We start from the raw sequence: 18020 nt of genomic DNA, 5'->3' as shown, positions 1-18020 counted from the left end.
AGTGGGATCACGCCACATGGCACTTTAAAAAAAAAAAAAAAAAGACTGTGATGATCTCCTGGGAGCCCCCGTGTCTACGGAAGGGCTCTTTGGATCGATTGACTCGGTGACGTGGATGAGGAAAAGTCGCAGCTTGGCCTATGCTGCTTCTTGCTGTGACGACCCCTCCACACCACGTGGGGTGCCGTCTGGTTGTGTGTGTGTTTCTGTTTGCAGGTTCCATTGCCTGACGAGCTGCACTTGTGTGACGAGTTGCATAAGCCTTGATGAGCTACACCTGGCCGAAAGCCTCTGGGCACTTTCCCTGTGCCAGCGTCAGGGACCTGTTGCTGGTTCCTTTTGTTTGTTTGTTTGTTTGTTTGTTTGTTTGTTATGAATAAACGAACATTATATCATACCCCTCGTCTCGCCTCCCCGCTTTATGTTGCAGCCCAGGAGCCGGGTTGTAACATATGGGGGCTTGGGGTTGAACCTGGTCAGTCGAGTTAGTTTTCGCAAATGGAGTATGTTGTTGTGAACGGAGCGCACTGTTTGTTGGGAGTAGCTTTGACGAGGGTAAGTGAATGTAGTAAGGTAGCTGGTTGTTTGGAATGCGAGTTAGGTGTGGTGCACTAACTATTTGTTCGCAGCAGTCGCGTACCGTTGGTATTGTCCCTGTTAGGTTTCAGTACGGTCTTCCTTGGAGGTCGTAGGGGGGGCTGTTAGTGCGGTGTGAAAGTGGTTAGAGCTATTAGCTCGGGAGCACGCCGAGGCTGCAGGTGGAGTTGCCGGTTTGCTGGTCGCTTTGCCGAGCTTACAGTATTAAGTGCGTAAGTACCCACCATAACTAGCACCTGAAGACTAGCGGGGAGTTTAGCCAGTTACTGTGAGGCAGTTGGAGGGACAGGCCGCGGTAGCGTGTAGGCTGTGTAGTAGCGTGAGCGTGCCACACAGTGTTGTCATGATGGAAAGTGTGGAGGAGTTTGTGAGAGCGCCTACAGAGGAGCTACTGGAGAGCTTCTCACGTGAGCAGCTGATCTGTGTTGCTGAACATTTCCGCTTGGATGTTGGGGATTGCATCCTGAATCAGCACATTGTCTGCAAAAAGTTCCATATGTAAAACAATTACTGGAACTAGTGCAGCCGGGCGATTGGCTCACAACCATTGACCTGAAGGACTCTTACTTTCATGTCGAAATTGCTCCAAAGCATAGAAAGTATTTGCGTTTTGCCTTCCAGGGGATAGCCTACGAGTACAACAGACCGTTAGGCTACTCCCTATACCCACGCACGTTCAGCAAATGTGTGGCCACAGGTCTTCAGCCGCTTCACGACCATATCATGAGGGTTTTCTTTTACGACCTCATAGTCATGGCATGGTCCAGGGAAGGGGCAAACACAGCCCAATTGATACAAGTGGGGATTGCGGTCAATTGGAAGAAGAGCAGTCCCATACCTCACCAGCAGGTGGAGTATCTGGGGATTCTGCTCGATGCAGGCAGACTACAGGCCACCCTGTCAGTGAGCAGACAGGCCTCCCTGCTTCAGGCAGTTTGCAGACTGTGACAGGGGGCAACGGTGACAGCTTTGACCATCATGCAGACTCTGGGTCTCATGGTGGCTGCTCACCTCGTGGTACCGCTGGGGTTACTGCATATGCGTTGCCTGCAGAGGTGGTTTGCCGTATTGTAACCCTAGTTATACAAGCACAGGCGGAGCCCTATACCTAGGGGCCCTGTCTTTCCTATGCCGCTCGCTGAAGAGGGTGTAGGATGACAGTAAGGAGGCGTAGCCGCCTTATATACTGTGGGCCTGCGCGCGCATTCAGGTAGGCTCGCCCCGATTGGCCGGCTACATTTATGCAACTGAGTAGGTGAATGCTCGCATAGCATGGTTGAGAGGAGTACCCATAGAGTCCAGTAGAGGGCTCCGCCTGTGCTTATATAACTAGGGTTACAATACGCAACCCCCCGTTTCAGGGTCATGGTGCTGTGCGTTCTCTCACTGTTCACTTCACTGGCTCTGATAAAAGATGATATTATATTCCTCAGCTTCTACTGCACTTTCACTAAAGAAAGATCCACCACATGTTCCATTCACTGCTTAGACTTTGTTTAGAAGAAAAACGACCACTCATACACATGTTGTTCACAGTCTTTCTGGGTTTTATTAATACATTTATTTCTATAGCGCTTTTCTTGAACCCAAAGACGGTTTATTGACAACATAATGACAGCCAAATTATCTCCTCTGGTAGCTGAAACTCCAGTGTGTGTGTGTGTGTTTGTGACCTACTTCTGTAAAAATGCTTACCTGCAGCCCTTGCAGGTTTAATTAATCTGTTTATGCACTGTTGAATTTTTGAGTTTAGAATGTATGTCAATCTCAAAAATGTAGCAATACAAACGTGTGAGTGTGTGTGGGGGGGGGGGGGGGGTGTGGGTGGGTGGGTCTGTGGGATCGATTCACACAGGTCAATACTCTGATGTCATCAAACATAAGGTAAACTCTTGGGGTAAAATTGGGAGGAAGCTGGCAGGTTATTGATTAATAATAAAATGATATTGATTCCCTGCAGCAGGACATAAATCATTCCCATGATGATCATCATCCTCTGTTTACTGATTGCTGGCAGTTAACAAGGGAAGAAATCTGGAAACATTTAAAATATATATATATTTATTCACATGCAAGTATATACTCCATCCATGAACTGAACTTATTTGCATCACCTCACTTGAAACATATCTTCTATCACCGTCTGTGTGTTTTATACACTCACTGTGTGAGTGGGCCTCCAACGCCAATGCCCAGCTCTTGTTCGACCCTAAAGAGCCACCAAGTTTCCACTCTTCAAGATGGAACACCTTCACCAACCCAGACCTCGCATTTGCTGTATGCCACAACAGTGACCCAATTCCAGAGAGACAGGTTATCGATAGGTTCCCCCGGTCACACCACCGACCGTCTGTCATCAAAGCCCCCTCACTGGTGCAGCCGGTAGAAGGTAAACCTGCCCGTAGGTGGAACTTCCGGAAGGCCAACTGGCAGGCATTCACCGCGGAGACAGAGAGAACATCAGCCAGCCTCCCGGACCCAGACATCACTGATGTGGACTCAGCATATGCAGCATTCTGCGAAGTGCTTCTAAGTGCAGCAAAGAAAACAATCCCTCGCGGCTACAATGCGAGCTACATCCCGGGCTGGGACGAAGAGTGCAACCACCTCCTGCGCGAACATCAGCAGGCTGGCTCAAGGGAGGATGTGGACACGACTGCAATGGCACTACTCCACAAGCTGGACGCCACCCGAAGGGCCAGATGGACTGAAATTGTTGAGTCAATCGATTTCACCCATTCCAGCCGTAAGGCGTGGCAGATTATTAACCAGCTCACTGGCAGGAAAACAACACCCCCCAAGTGCCCTGTGACAGCAGATGCCATTGCAGCCCAGCTCCTGAAGAACAGCCAAGTCCAAGGTGCAGACAAGAACTTCGCCCGCTTTACGCTGCGCGAGGTATCTTCCATCTCTAGGGCACCCAGTGTCGATGCTGACATCTCCGGGGAATTTACAACAGTTGAACTTAGGGCGGCCATTAGCATCCTTAGGCAAGGCAAGTCCCCGGGGCATGATAATATCCATCCGGAGTTCATGACCCACCAGAGTGAGACAACATCTGCCTGGCTCTGCTCCTTTTTTACATCCTGCTTCCAGAGGTCCAAACTGCCGAAGACCTGGCGCCGTGCTGCTGTTATCGCTCTGCTGAAACCAGGCAAAACTGCGGAAGACCCCAAGGCTTACAGACCCATCTCGCTGCTCTGCGTCCCATTAAAGATTCTGGAGAGGATGATCCTCAGCCGCATAGAGCCAGTAGTAGACCCACAGCTTCCAAGGGAACAGGCTGGTTTCCGGCGGGGCAGATCAACAGTAGATCAAGTAACCCTGCTCACCCAGGACATCGAGGACAGCTTTCAGGCCAAAGACAAAGCTGGGGTAGTGTTGCTCGACCTAACGGCCGCATATGACACCGTCTGGCACCGTGGACTTCACCTGAAGCTGCTGAGGACAATCCCAGACCGGCATATGGTGAAGTTCCTAATGGAGATGCTGTCCAACCGCAGCTTCATCCTTCGGACCAGCGATGGCCAGCGAAGCAGACTGAGAAGATTGAGGAACGGGGTGCCACAGGGGTCTGTCCTCTCACCACTGCTGTTTAACATCTATATCCACGACCTCCCGGAGATAACATCCAGTAAATATGGTTACGCGGATGATCTGGCCATCATGCTGCGTCAACCAACATGGTCAGCGGTGGAACAGGGTCTCAACCAGGACATGGGCATCTTGGCTGCCTACATGCGCATGTGGCGTCTGCAGCTCAGTACTGGGAAGACTGTGTCGGCCGCATACCACCTGTGCAACAGAGAGGCAAAAAGGGAACTATCGGTGTCCATTGACAACAAACGTTTGGAGCACCAACTAGCCCCCAAGTACCTCGGTGTTCGGCTGGACAGGACATTGTCCTATAAACAACACCTGGAAGAAGTGAGAGCCAAAGTGACAGCAAGGGTCTCGCTTATCCGCCGCCTCGCTGGTACAACCTGGGGTGCCTCCGCCAGGACGCTACGAATATCCACACAAGCCCTGGTGTTCTCTGCTGCCGAATATTGTGCCCCAGTCTGGTGTAGAAGCCCACATGTGAAGAAGATTGATCCTGTCATTAACAACGCCCTTCGGATCATAACTGGTTGCCTGAAGCCCACCCCCGTGTCCTACCTGCCAGTCCTAGCGGGAATTGCCCCGGCCGGCCTCCGACGAGAGGCCGCTACCCTTGCACTTGCAAGGAAAGCCCAAGAACATGACTGGCATATCCTGCATGAAACCACAACTAAGGCAGCGACCCCAAGCAGACTCAAGTCCCGTCACCCCTACAACAGGAGAGCACAAGAGATGCTTGGTTCCATCCCTGAGGACCTGTCTACAAGGGCATGGTTAGCAACTTCATGGAAGCAGGAATGGGAGTCGGCTGAGCTCACACGTCTGCACCATCACATCCAAGACCCGGGAGATGGAGTCGAAGGAGAACATCTACCACGCCGGCACTGGACCCTACTGAACCGCCTCCGTACTAGGGTTGGTCGTTTCAAATCATCAATGAAGGAGTGGGGCCTGGCAGACAGCGCAGTATGCGAGTGTGGCGAGCCTGAGCAGACTGCCGACCACATAATCACCACCTGTCCTCTGTACAGACCTCCTTCAGAGGCTGGCCTCTTCCAAGTGGGACCAGAGACGAGAGCGTGGCTTTGTGACACTGAGCTGGACATATGACGACGATACACGAAAGAAGAGAAGAAGAAGAAGATACACACACTTTTTCTCAGATAAAAAAAACAACTAATGCATTAAACGCCCCACAGTATATACAGTACATACAGACATATGCATACAATACTTTTTTGACAACTAACGTAAACTTCACAATGCTGTGCAGAACTGAGAGCATTTGGGTCTATGGAATCAGGTTTGTGCCATTAAGATAAAGCAACACTTTCTCAGAATAAAGCAAAACTAAGAGTTTAAGAGAACAAAAAACCGAGTCAAGCAAAATAGATTTAATTTCAAAAATAAAAATATAAGTTGAAAACAAATCATTTGTGTAATCATGTAAACTATAAGTCTTTTTTCTTTGTTTTAACATAGGTTTTCGTTTGCAGTTCTCTTTGCTTCTTTCTCAATGATAAGACTTTTGCTCTCGCTGCAGCTCTCTCGTTTGCGCTCCTTCATTTTTTGTTTGCGATTCTGGCACAAACATCCCAGGTGGGCGGGACTTTCAGGGGTGCATCCCCATTGGCTACTCAGTTGTTTGAGTGACAGCCCACTACATCACAGATCGTACAGTGCAACTCATGCAACAAACTCCAGAGTCCACTCGGCCACGTTAGTGTTGGTGCACTGTACAATCGCCGGAGCTCTAGGCTGTCGCTCAAAAACTGAGAACGCACCCCTGATCATTGAAAAAGAAGCAAAGAGATCTGCAAACAAAAATATATGTTAAAACAAAGAAAAAATACTTATAGTTTACATGATTACACAAATGATTTGTTTGCAACTTATAGTTTTATTTTTTAAATCAAATGTATTTAGCTTGACTCAGTATTTTTTTCTCTTAAAATTTTAGTTTTGCTTGATTCTGAGAAAGCGTTGCTTTATCTTAATGGCACAAACCTAATTCCATAGCCTTAGATGTGCAGCCCTGCAAGAAGCTTGGTACTTTATAATTCAGCCCACTGTGAACCCTGCAAACTCGCTTTACATGTTGGAACTCAGAACTTAACATCAAATGAATCAGTACGTAGTAAAAACTCACTGGTTGCTATTAGTAGTTAAAAGTTATCAGTAGTAAAAATAAGGTACAGTGAACAAGTATTATTATTTTTTACTAGTATTTTGTATAGCCTCATGGTTAAGGAGTAAAGTCTAAATAATTTGTACAGTAATTATTTTGTAACTATTGGGTGTTTTAGAGGAAAGGATAATGACGTACACTTGAAGATTTATGTTATTTTTCGTTTTCCCGGTTTCTTTTCAAGGAAAATTGTTCAATGCTTTATCTGACTTTTATAAGATAAAAATTACAACAGAAGGATCAAAAAGTGAGTATTAAAGGAAATATCCTGAGGATAGGACTTAAGTTGAATGAAGAAAAACCTTAGTTAAAACATATTTATATGTTAAATTCTTCATAAACCGACCACAGATTAACTGTTCATCCCAAATGTGTCGAACACACACACACACACACACACACACACACACACACACACACACACACACACACACACACACACACACACACACACACACACACACACACACACACACACACACACACACACACACACACACACACACACACACACACACACACACACACACACACAGACACACTTTATGTGCAATACCTTCCTTATCTCTTATTGAACAGTTCTGGGCAACCGCATGTCTTCCAGTCAGCCTCTGTAGTTCCTCTGCTCTTGTTTTTTATTGAGCTGATGATCAGACAGCTGGATTAACAAGGACTGTTTTCTGCTATATTCGTATGATCTCTCCTCCTACTCTGCCCTTTGAGAAGGATAATAAACCTGTGGCTGTCCCCTGTCACCTCATTGTTTCATCACTCAGTAACAGTAGATGTTAGTTTTTATTTCCTGTGTTAAGGTAAAAGGTTGTTATCAATGTTTTCTCCTTATGTGGCTTTCAGTGGTTTGTTTTCATCCTCCAAGTTATCACCGGTAACACATACTGATCTGAACATATACAATAAGCTTTCAAAGCCCTGAACTCTGGCAGCCTTGATGCACTAACATTAATGCAATCCTGAATCCATCGACAAAACATAGAGGAACATTTAGTCTGAGTGACCCTCGATCCAATACATTGTAAATGTAAGAGCTTGAATTAAATGAAGAGTCATGTAAAAGCCTTACTTGTTCCTCACTCTGCTGACAGCTGCTGAAACAGCCTTCTGGTTTGGAAGCCTTTTCAAATATTTTGTGTCATTTTGCTGTCTCCACTTTTGTAAAACATCTCAACAAAAGGCACTGACGTAAGAGCAGTGAACCGGTCCTTAAGAGGGTCTAATGCGTTGGAATGGGTTTTTGTTGGGGAAATGGACAACACTTGTTATTGGAGCCTTGAAAGGGTTTCACCAAGGCTGTGACGTATGTTATGTCGTCCATTTCTTTGTTTTTATTTTTCTGTCCTGTGTTTATTTATAATATCAGCACAAGGATAGTGACCTTCTCTCTGTCACTAATTTTCTCTCATTCTGTTAAGTTTGGTCTAACCAGTTCTCCTTTCTCACTTGCTTTCAATACGCAGGGCAGAACGCTGCCTGTGTGTTCTCCATGCTGCATGAAGGCTCATCATAAGCATGTGTGTTTGAAGTTTTCTATTTGAACCGGAGTAGAGTATTTTCAACAAAAAAAACATTTTAATATAGTCTCTGTGACTTTATGCAAATAGCATCACTGAGCTGGTGTGCTGAGTGGAAGCCAAAACAGTCTACCGTGTCAACATGAGAGTCCATCTTGGAGCTGAGAAGAAAGAAAGAAAGAAAGAGAGGAAAAAGAGAGAGAGAGAAATAAAGGAAGAAAGGCAGACAGGTAGAGAGATAGTAGCACATAGTTTGGGTGATGCAGGTCCATAACATTTATTACACCCAGGCAACACTCAACACATTTAATTTATTGAGGAGATTACACTGTGAACAGCTTTCTGCATGTGCCGCTGTGTAAAAAATACTTTAGTATATTATATACCTGCTGCTATAATGTCTACATTCACAAAGCTTATAATATGAATTGTATTACTCCTCTGTGACAGTGTTAAAACTGGGTAAGAAACCAGACGGGCACTTTTATATCTTTGTGTTACTTGCCGCAGTTGGTACTTGTGTGTGTGTGCTTTTTTGTGTGTTTCTCTCTCTCACCCTGATTGTCTCCCGGTGCAGCCTCTCCCCCAGGTGCTCCCAATCCTCAATCAGAGCTTCCATAAAGGACCTGAGGAAGGCTGCAGTGGCCTCTCTCCTTCTCCTCTGGCTGCATGTGTGCAGCATGTCTCTGTCTCTGTATCTGTCTCTGTCTCTGTGTGAGGCCTGTATATTTGTGCATTGTTAGGAGTTGTGTTCCGGTATACATTGGTACCTTATAGTGATGGCAAAATGAAGCTTTGAATGAAGCGTCAAACCACTTGGACAATTGTGTCGGAAATAGGTTCATTTCTCGAAGCTTCAGTTACAGCGACCTCTCCTGGCGAAGTGCAAGGCTGCAGTGGGTTTAACGTATCTTTGCCTTGAAAAATATTCGATGCACGCAGCACACACAAACTAAGACTGAATATCATGTTCTATTTGCAATTAAAGCTTGATAATTGTGTGTATTGGGTTATTGAGAAGAGACTAGAGAGTGCTACACATTTTTTTGGGCGGAGAGGGCCTTTTATCAGTCATTAAAGTATTAAAGTTGAAAAGCAATGATTAACTCTTCCAGGCTTTGAACCAGCTGCGCGGAGGATATCGCTGAATCCCAGCCGCTGGCTCTATCCACTGGACTATCTATTCCTTAGACCAGCGGTTTTCAAAGTGTGAGCAGGGCCGCCTTAATGCACGGGCTGACCTGGGCTGAAGTCCAGGGGCCTACGGAGATCGGGGGCCTATCATGAGCCAATTAAAAAATTTAAAAATTTAAAAAAAAATTCTTTTTTTTTTATTTCGGGTGTTTTTTTTTTTTTTTAAATAAACAAATTATTGGCTTTCAGAATAGGAAACTTTAATTTCCAAAGTCACACGATAAATACATTTTTGAATCTTGTAAAGGGAAGACGACAGCTCTCCCTCGCCACTCTGCTGTTCCACAGCGCCGCCCCCCTCCCTCCACTGAAATTATTATTGTAAGACGTAGAGTAATGATAGATAACACAGCAAGGTCCGTTACAGTTTGTTTTCATCTGATTTTAAAAAAACAAAGTCTTGGCTTTCAGAATATTAAACTTGTTTCGGCAAATTCAGATGATAAATACAACTTTGAAGCTTGTAACGGCATAATTACAAGCGGAGAACGGAGTAACTTGACGTCACAGCAGGCATAACAACAGCCGATGTTTCTCGTGAGGGTTTTCCCCGGGAAACAAACACAATACACACAAACGCAAATATACACAACACACACACACACACACACACACACACACACACACACACACACACACACACACACACACACACACACACACACACACACACACGTCAGAATGAGAATATGTTTCACATGTGACTTATTCAAATTGCGAGTGATTGAGTGAAGAAAAAGTTTGAGTGGCGCTCGGAAAAGGAAATTGTTGAGGGAAAAGGAGTTTCGAGACAAGCAGCTATTACAAAAAATGCCGACGCTTACAGGTTATTTTAAACCTGTAGGCCAGGATGAGGAGGAAGGACAGATGAGTTCTGTACTGAGCGGTAGCGGTGCCGGCCGCGGGGCCTCGGAGACAAGTAGGCCGTCTGGTTCTGATAGCGATGGAGTAGCGGGAGAGGAAAAACAGACAGGAGGGACATTATCTGTTGGAGGAGATGGAGAGGACGACGAGGACTTGCTACGTGGAGGGGAGCCAACGGCAACCGGACAAATACATGAGGGAGGCCCGATACGTCACTCATCTGGAGGAGAGGACCAGGCGCGTGTAGAGCAGAGTGGAGAAGTGCGATCACAGAGCCTGCCGAGGCTATAAATGACTTTGATTTGTTGTTTAAATAGGGGGCCTACAGAAACTATCAGCCCCAGGGCCTGATGGCAGGTTAAGGCGGGCTTGAGTGTGAGGCGCGCCTCCGCTGGGGGGCGCCAGAGAGCTTCAGGGGAGGCGCAGCGTGAGACACAAAAGAACGAGAAAAAGACGAGTAAAGTGACACTTGCCCACTTGTGGCTGTCTGTGGAGACCGAGTTCCCCCACCTCGCGAAAAAGGCTGTAAAAGTGCTCATTCCCTTCACCTCCACCTACCTGTGTGAGTGTAGGTTTTCCGCATTGACTTTGATCAAAAGCAAGTACCGGTCAAGGCTGCAGCCAGAGGATGATCTGCGTTTATTCCTCTGTGCATCAAAGACGCAGACTCATTGTTCCCACTAAAGTAGGGGTGAGTGTGATAAGGAGGCAAAGTTGACGTTCAGTGTGTTGCCGGGAGCATATAAGGATTTATCCACCATGTTGAAAATGTTAAAAAAAATATGTCTTGACAACACGGCGTGCGGAAATATACGGGTCGTGTGGCAGCTAGATGTGCCTGTCCTCTGTAAGAAGATGTCGGCGACTGACATGCAAGGAAGAACGGCTGTCCACAGACTGTTCCAACTTTAACAACTGTATTAACTTCCAGGGTAGTGAATTGAACATGCAATTGTAATTGGGTGTGTTGTATATTTTCATGCACGGACACGCATGTTCCACAACACACAAACTGAACAACACTCAATTTCCCGATCGCTACCAGCGTCCTTGCGATCTTGTTATAACAACAAATGCACGTTACTGATGCAATATGGTTGAGACCATTCGGGCTTATTCTAGAGGGGTGCAAGGAATAGTCCAAGTATTGGGGGAGTTTTATACAATATGTTTAAAACATACAAATAAAAAGGTTTAAAAAAGTTATTGTTTAATGTTTTAAGGAGGTGACGCTATTCAGCCAATCAAATCGGTGCAGTCAGCACGATAGATTCAAACACACACACACAGAGACACGACAAGAGGAGAGAAACAGTCGGAGTAATTTCAAATGGCGGAAGGTAGACAGCGAAAACCGAGCATTTAATTACATTTTCTCTTACTGGACCTCTTTGAAATGCAATTGAATACCCCTGCATTATAGCAACAATAATAATAATAACAGCAATAATAATTGGGAGGGGGGGCGCGGCTGTTCTTATGTTCTCTGAGGGGAGGCTCACCTTCCCACACTTTGAAAACCCCTGCCTTAGACCATTGAAGTGTTTTTATATTACTCATTTTCTTTTTGTTCACAACTTCTCCACATTTCAAAGTGTTTCACGAGCCAGAACGACCTATTTTTCTTCCTGGCTTGCTCCATAATGATTCAATTCAAATGCAATGCCAACAACAACAATTCAACAGCAACAACGCAAACTACGACAACAACCCACACATTGCTTAGAGCGGTTATAAAGTGTTGAAGCGCTCAAATTTGAAACTGTTTCAACCTGTCACCTGTCAGAATCGAGACGAGGCAGTGCATTGAATCGCGTGATTGGACCGCGAACCAGTCAAGTGATTCAGGAAACGAAGCAATTGCTGTTTGGACCGTCACATGTCACGTGATTTGAAGCAGTCGAACCACTTCGACAATTGTGTCGGAAATAGGTATAAATAAATATGTATATATATATATATATATATATAGAGCTATAAATAAATATAAATATGTGTATATATATAGAACTATAAATAAATATAAACATGTATATATAAATATAAATGTGTATATATATATATATATATATATATATATATATATATATATAACTATAAATATAAATATGTATATATATATAACTATAAATAAATATAAATGTGTATATATATATATATATATATATATACATATATATAACTATAAATATAAATATATATATATAACTATAAATAAATATAAATATGTGTATATAGAACAATAAATACATATAAATATGTTTATATATATATATATATATATATATATATATATAAATATATATAGAAACTGTATGTATCATGAATATCATTTACAAATAAAGATGGATGAATGCTTGTATTGTGTTATTGAGGAGAGGGTTCTGGCAAAATATGGCATAGGTTATGGTGTGGTTGTGTAACTTTGGCAGGGGGTGTTCATGTGGGATGGGGAACACTCAAAGATTTTTATTCAGGAACATTATTTTTTCAACAGTTTTTGGATTGAGCCGATTTCTTTTCTTGCTTACAATTTCCCCGCATTTTGAAAACACTCGCTCAGATGGAACCGATGATGCTGGCATGCATAACAATTGTTTCGCCAGTTTGAACAGATTGGGATACACATTTTGATGGTCCACCCAGTATGCCAGTGGGTCTTTCGATCTTTCCAGGGTGGATCAGTCATGTACCGCTGCACCTCCACTGTAGCATCTGCTGTGGCATTCCTTGCCGTCCTCGCTTCAGAAGCATCTCTGTCCAGAGTTTCCAAAGGTTAAGACCTGAAAGACAAACTTGACTGTAATCATCAGTACTGAAAGGTTTCAATGTGTATCTTTTTTTACTTGTACTTATTTTGTCCTGCATTTTATCAATTAACTATTTATAACATTACCTGTTGATGATGGATTGTCAACATTTGCTGGTGCCGGTTGAGCTGATGTGGAGGGCTGTTCTTCTGTAGGTGTGTCAGGTTGTGCGTTTTTCCTCAGTTGTGTACAAAATGCTGTCAGTCGTTTAACTGATGCCGCTGCCTGTACTTGATTGTAGAATCCAATAGTTTTGAATCTAGGATCCAGCAGTGTTGACAGGGTCAATGCAGTTTGGCTCTCCGTGGTGTCAAACTTGTTTTGCATATTTGACACCATGTTCTGTCCCAGTAGTTTTGCTGTGTCGTGGCTTGTTTTTCCAATTGTGTCGTACAAGTATAGCATTAACATTTTCGTCATTGGGATGATCTTGGACCCTGAGACTCTCTTCTCCTCGGAGAGTTCCACTGTTGCCTGGAAAAGAGGGAGAGCAATTGCAGGCATGCATCTGCTGTTTCATAGTCCTCAGAGGACAGAGGTCTCACATCTGTTTTCAGCGTCGCAAGAGCTGCTCCCACTGACTGCCTCTCTTTGAAAAGGCGTTGTAGCATTAGGTAGGTGCTGTTCCAGCGGGTGTCCACTTCCTGAATAAGCTTCAGCACAGGGCGATTCATCTGCTCCTGCACTTCTGTGAGCTTCTCTTTTGCTGTTGTGCTGGTTTTAAAGAACGTGACTACTTTTCTAGCCCTTGTGCGTAGGTCTTGTAGGCCAGGAGTTGCATCCAGAGATTTCTTCACCACTAAATTTAGTGAATGAGCAAAGCAAAGTGCACGTCTTAGATTTAAACTTCTGACAGAGGCAACCATATTTGCTCCTGCATCCGTCACAATTGAGGTCACTTTGCCTTCAGTGCCCCATTCCTCCATGAGAGACCTCATTACAGCAGTGATGTTAACCGCTGTATGCGCTCCAGGGAAAGGCAGCACTCCCAAAAGCACTGTGGCCAGCTTCGCAGAGTCATCCAAATAATGGCAGGTCACTGCTAGATATGCGTCCATATTAATGGAGGTCCACATATCAGCAGTCAGGCTCACAGCCTCTACCCTCTGCATGACAGCCTTGGCCTTCGTCTTCTCCTCCTCATAGCGCTTGACCACCATCTCCTTTAGAACCCGTCTGGATGGAGGAGTGTATCTAGGATCAAGCAAGGCCACAAGCTCCTTGAAGCCACAGTCATCCACGATGGAAAAAGGCTGCGAGTCTTTCACAACCATATTCATAAGAGCCCCATCCAGCACTCGCTTCCGGTCCACTAAAACAAAGAAATAAAGACATAAAGAATAAAAACAAAACCAAAAAAAGCAAATAAGAATTTATGTGAAATTGCACTCAAAGGAAGCAGACTTGTGAGCAGTCTATGCTTGTGAGTCATGGACATTGTTTGGTGTAACGCGTTACAAAAGTAACGGAGTTACAGTAATATATTACTTTTTGCTGTAACGAAGTAATGTAACGCATTACTAATGAAATGTGGGTAATATATTATCCGTTACAATGCTCAGTAACGCAGTTACAACACATTTTAACCCGAAATTAAATGGTGTTTTGTTTTTTAATAATGTACTAACATAGCGAAACATTCCGACACCGGACAAATTGTGCGGGTAGATTAGTAAACCTAGCGTTTACCCTTCACGCTTCGCGTCAAGATCTTCGGGGAAGTTGAACGTTATGCAACCATTCAAAAAAGGGAACGTAGCGAAAAATACAAACAACACATTTTGTCAGGTGCGCGTGACCTGCTCCGCTGCGCGTGCATCCTTTCCAAAGTGCTTCCACAGCAGTGACACACATCTGATCTGTGGATAATCATTTATACAAAAATGGTTAAAGCAACCATCACTAAACGCCAGCAACACTGCAGACAGTAGCAAAAGGTCAGATGCGGACATCACGTTACCCTCCGTTGTGGACACTAGCTTACTCCCGCCTGACTCGCCAGCCCCGGAGCAGCAGTCTTCGTCGCCCGAAACTACGACGCCCCTCTGCGGCCCGCAGGTGCCAGGTATATCTAAACAAGTACCCGCCTGTACAGTGGGGTAAGGCGGTCATTTTGCAGCTTGTGGTATAAAAATAGACAATGGCTAGAATATTCATGTGAAAATAGTACCATATTCTGACATGCCTGTAGAAATGTTGGGTCAAAAATAATGCATACAATAGCACAGATGCCTTCACCACGAATGGCTACAAAAATATCTCATATCCCAAGCTTATTATCAACGAGCTGATGTTACAGCTGAAATGTTCTCCAGGTAACAAAGTCAACCTCACATGATGATGTGATACCAGTTTTCAAGCACAGTAAATATTCTCTTCCCAGCGTATATGATGGGACCACGGTGATGATGTAGTAAGCTACATGGTTTTAATAATACTTTTGCCTTTCAATGTTTGCCATTTCAAACCATGAGCATGGTTTAAATAATATTTGCCTTGATTTACAATATGTTAACCTTCATTATAGTCCTTGACAGTGGTCTGTACTGCTGTATTAACAACGTGTCACATGTTAAGAATTTACAATCAGAATCGAATATTCAACTAAGCCGTGTAATACAAGTTGTTAGTAGCCTTAAGGGCCTACACAGTTGTTATGCTATACGACATTGCCCTTCACTGGATGCATAATGAGCTGCACTAAACTACATTTTAGCATTTAAAATACCTAGCTATTCTTTTGCGGTTATTTTGGTGAAAGTAACTAAAAAGTAACTAAAGTATTGTAACTCATTACATTTCAGAGAAAGTAATATTGTAATGTAACTTATTACTTTCAAAAGAGAGTAATAAGTAATATGTAATATATTACATTTTGGAAGTAACTTGCCCAACACTGGTCATGGAATACAGTCATAGCATATTGTGTTAGTGTTACTAGTTAATAATAATATAATACATACCATGTATGATCCCCTGGTTCACAGCAGCTCCATGTTTGGCAGTGAAGTGCCTAATCATGGAGGAAGTATTCCCATGATACTTCAGTTCAGTTGAACACACCAAGCACTGAACCTGTAGAGAAAGGCATTTGTAAATAAAAATGCAATTTCAGTCTATAAAGCTATAGCCTAATGGCTACATTGATCACATAATTCTACTTTAATGCTACTTAATATAGATTTGAGATAAACCATAGCTATAATACTGTAGTCGACCAACCTTATCATGCGCAATCAGATTGAAGTGATCCCACATCTCAGAACGACCTCTCTTCCTGGCTGGCTCCATAATGATCCAAACGCAATACTAACAACTCAACAGCAACAAGGCAAACTACGACGACAATCCCACAGATTGCCAAATTGTGCATTTTTTTGAGCGGTTATAAAGTGTCACTTACTAAGTGACGCTCAAATTCAAACAGTTTCAACCAGTCAGAATCGAGACGAGGCAGTGCATTGAATCACCTGATTGGACGGCGAACCAGTGAGTTGATTCATTCAGGAAATGAAGCAGTCGCGGGTTCGGATGTCACATGTCACGTGATTTGAAGCAGTTGCTGCTTCGGACGTCACATGTCACGTGATTTGAAGCAAGCTTCAAAGCACTGCTTCTATGGAATTGGAAGTCCAGGGTTGAAGCTCCGTATCGAAGCTTCATTGTCAAACTGCCATCACTAGTACCTTAGTTTACTCTACAAGTTGGCTGGTGAGCCCGTTTTCTTTTTTGTCCATTAAACCCTCAATTTGTGGCTTCAGATGTCCCTTTCCTCTCCTTTTTCTCTCGCCCGGTAATTTTATATTTTGTTACTTCCCTTTGGTTCCCCTAGCCCAGTATGGAACGTAACAAATGGGGGCTTGTCCGATCTTTGAGACAAAGAGTGAGTAGTTGATAGTTTGTTGTTTTAGTGTTGGTATTGTGTTTGGTGGTGAGCAGTAGTGTATATAAGTGTAGCATTGGCTGTGAAGTCTCTTACTGTTGAACAGCTTCCTCAGTTTGGATAGGGGAGTGTCTAGCTGGGCTGAATCAGTCCTTCCTTCAGACACTCAATTATTATTTTGCCTTTTTTATTTTCGGGGTAATCCTGGGTGGGGATTTAGTCTCTGTTGGGGGCAGGCGTTTCAGGGTTTCGGCCGCTGATGTTTGCCTTTTTTAAAGTCGCCTCGAGCCCGGCACGCTCCAGAAGATAGTTTGCCTATTGTTGAGTGAGGTGATTTAAGTGTCAGAGTTGAAAATGAGTTTGTGTGTTTAGTATGGCCTCCCTTGTGTGGAGTGAGTCCTCTCTCATACTGGTTCTAAATTAGATGCCAGGTTGAAAGTGAGGTTAGCTCGTCTACAGTGGGAGAAGGAGGAGCGTGAGCGAGAGTTTCAGCTCAGGAGGGAGCTGGAGATCAGAAAGTTGGATGCAGACACAGCTTTCAGGATGCGTCAGCTAGAGCTGCAGACAGGTTCAGTTGGTACCTCTTCGGGTACACAACCATTGTCAGGTTCTGCTGCTGCTTTTGATGTTGGTAGCAACATTCAGCTGGTCCCTGTCTTTCGTGAGTCAGAAGTAGAGACCTTCTTTGGTGCATTTGAGCGCATTGCTGCGGCTCTGCGCTGGCCAGAAGATGTGTGGGCCATACTTGTACAGTGCAAGCTAGTCGGCAAGGCTCAGGAGGCTTGCTCTTCTCTTTCTGTCGAGGATTGTATGGTGTATGACAAAGTGAAAGGTGCTGTTCTCAGGGCATATGAGCTTGTGCCTGAGGCCTACAGGCAGCGTTTCCACGGCCTGAAGAAAATATCTGGCCAGACTTATGTGGACTTCGCGAGGGAGAAGAAAATCCTCTTTGACAGGTGGTGTAGAGCTTGTAAAGCTGATGATATTACCTCAATTTGTGAACTAATGATGCTGGAGGAATCTTAAAAACTGTGTACCAGAGCGTACTGTAGTTCATTTAAATGAGCGAAAAGTATCCTTCAGCAGGCTGCCACTCTAGCAGATCAGTTTGCGCTTACACATAAAAGTGTTTTTTCTCAGCGTGATTCCCCTCAGCGAGATTTTTACCATAGCGCTCGTGACACATACGCTCCCCGTGCCAGTTTTCCAGTATCAGGTCCCAAGACAGAAAAGCTTTGTTTTTTTTGTCAACCCTGGTCATTTGATAGCAGACTGTGCAGCTTTGAATCGAAAGCAGGCCGCCACTATGGCGGATGAGGAAGGGATTGTGCTATCAGACAGTGGTGTTTTGGCTC

The sequence above is a fragment of the Notothenia rossii genome, assembly GCF_949606895.1.
Source record: "Notothenia rossii genome assembly, chromosome: 7".
NCBI classification, from domain to species: Eukaryota; Metazoa; Chordata; class Actinopteri; order Perciformes; family Nototheniidae; genus Notothenia; species Notothenia rossii.
The sequence above is the reverse complement of the archived record's forward strand: the minus strand, read 5'-3'. Positions refer to the sequence as shown.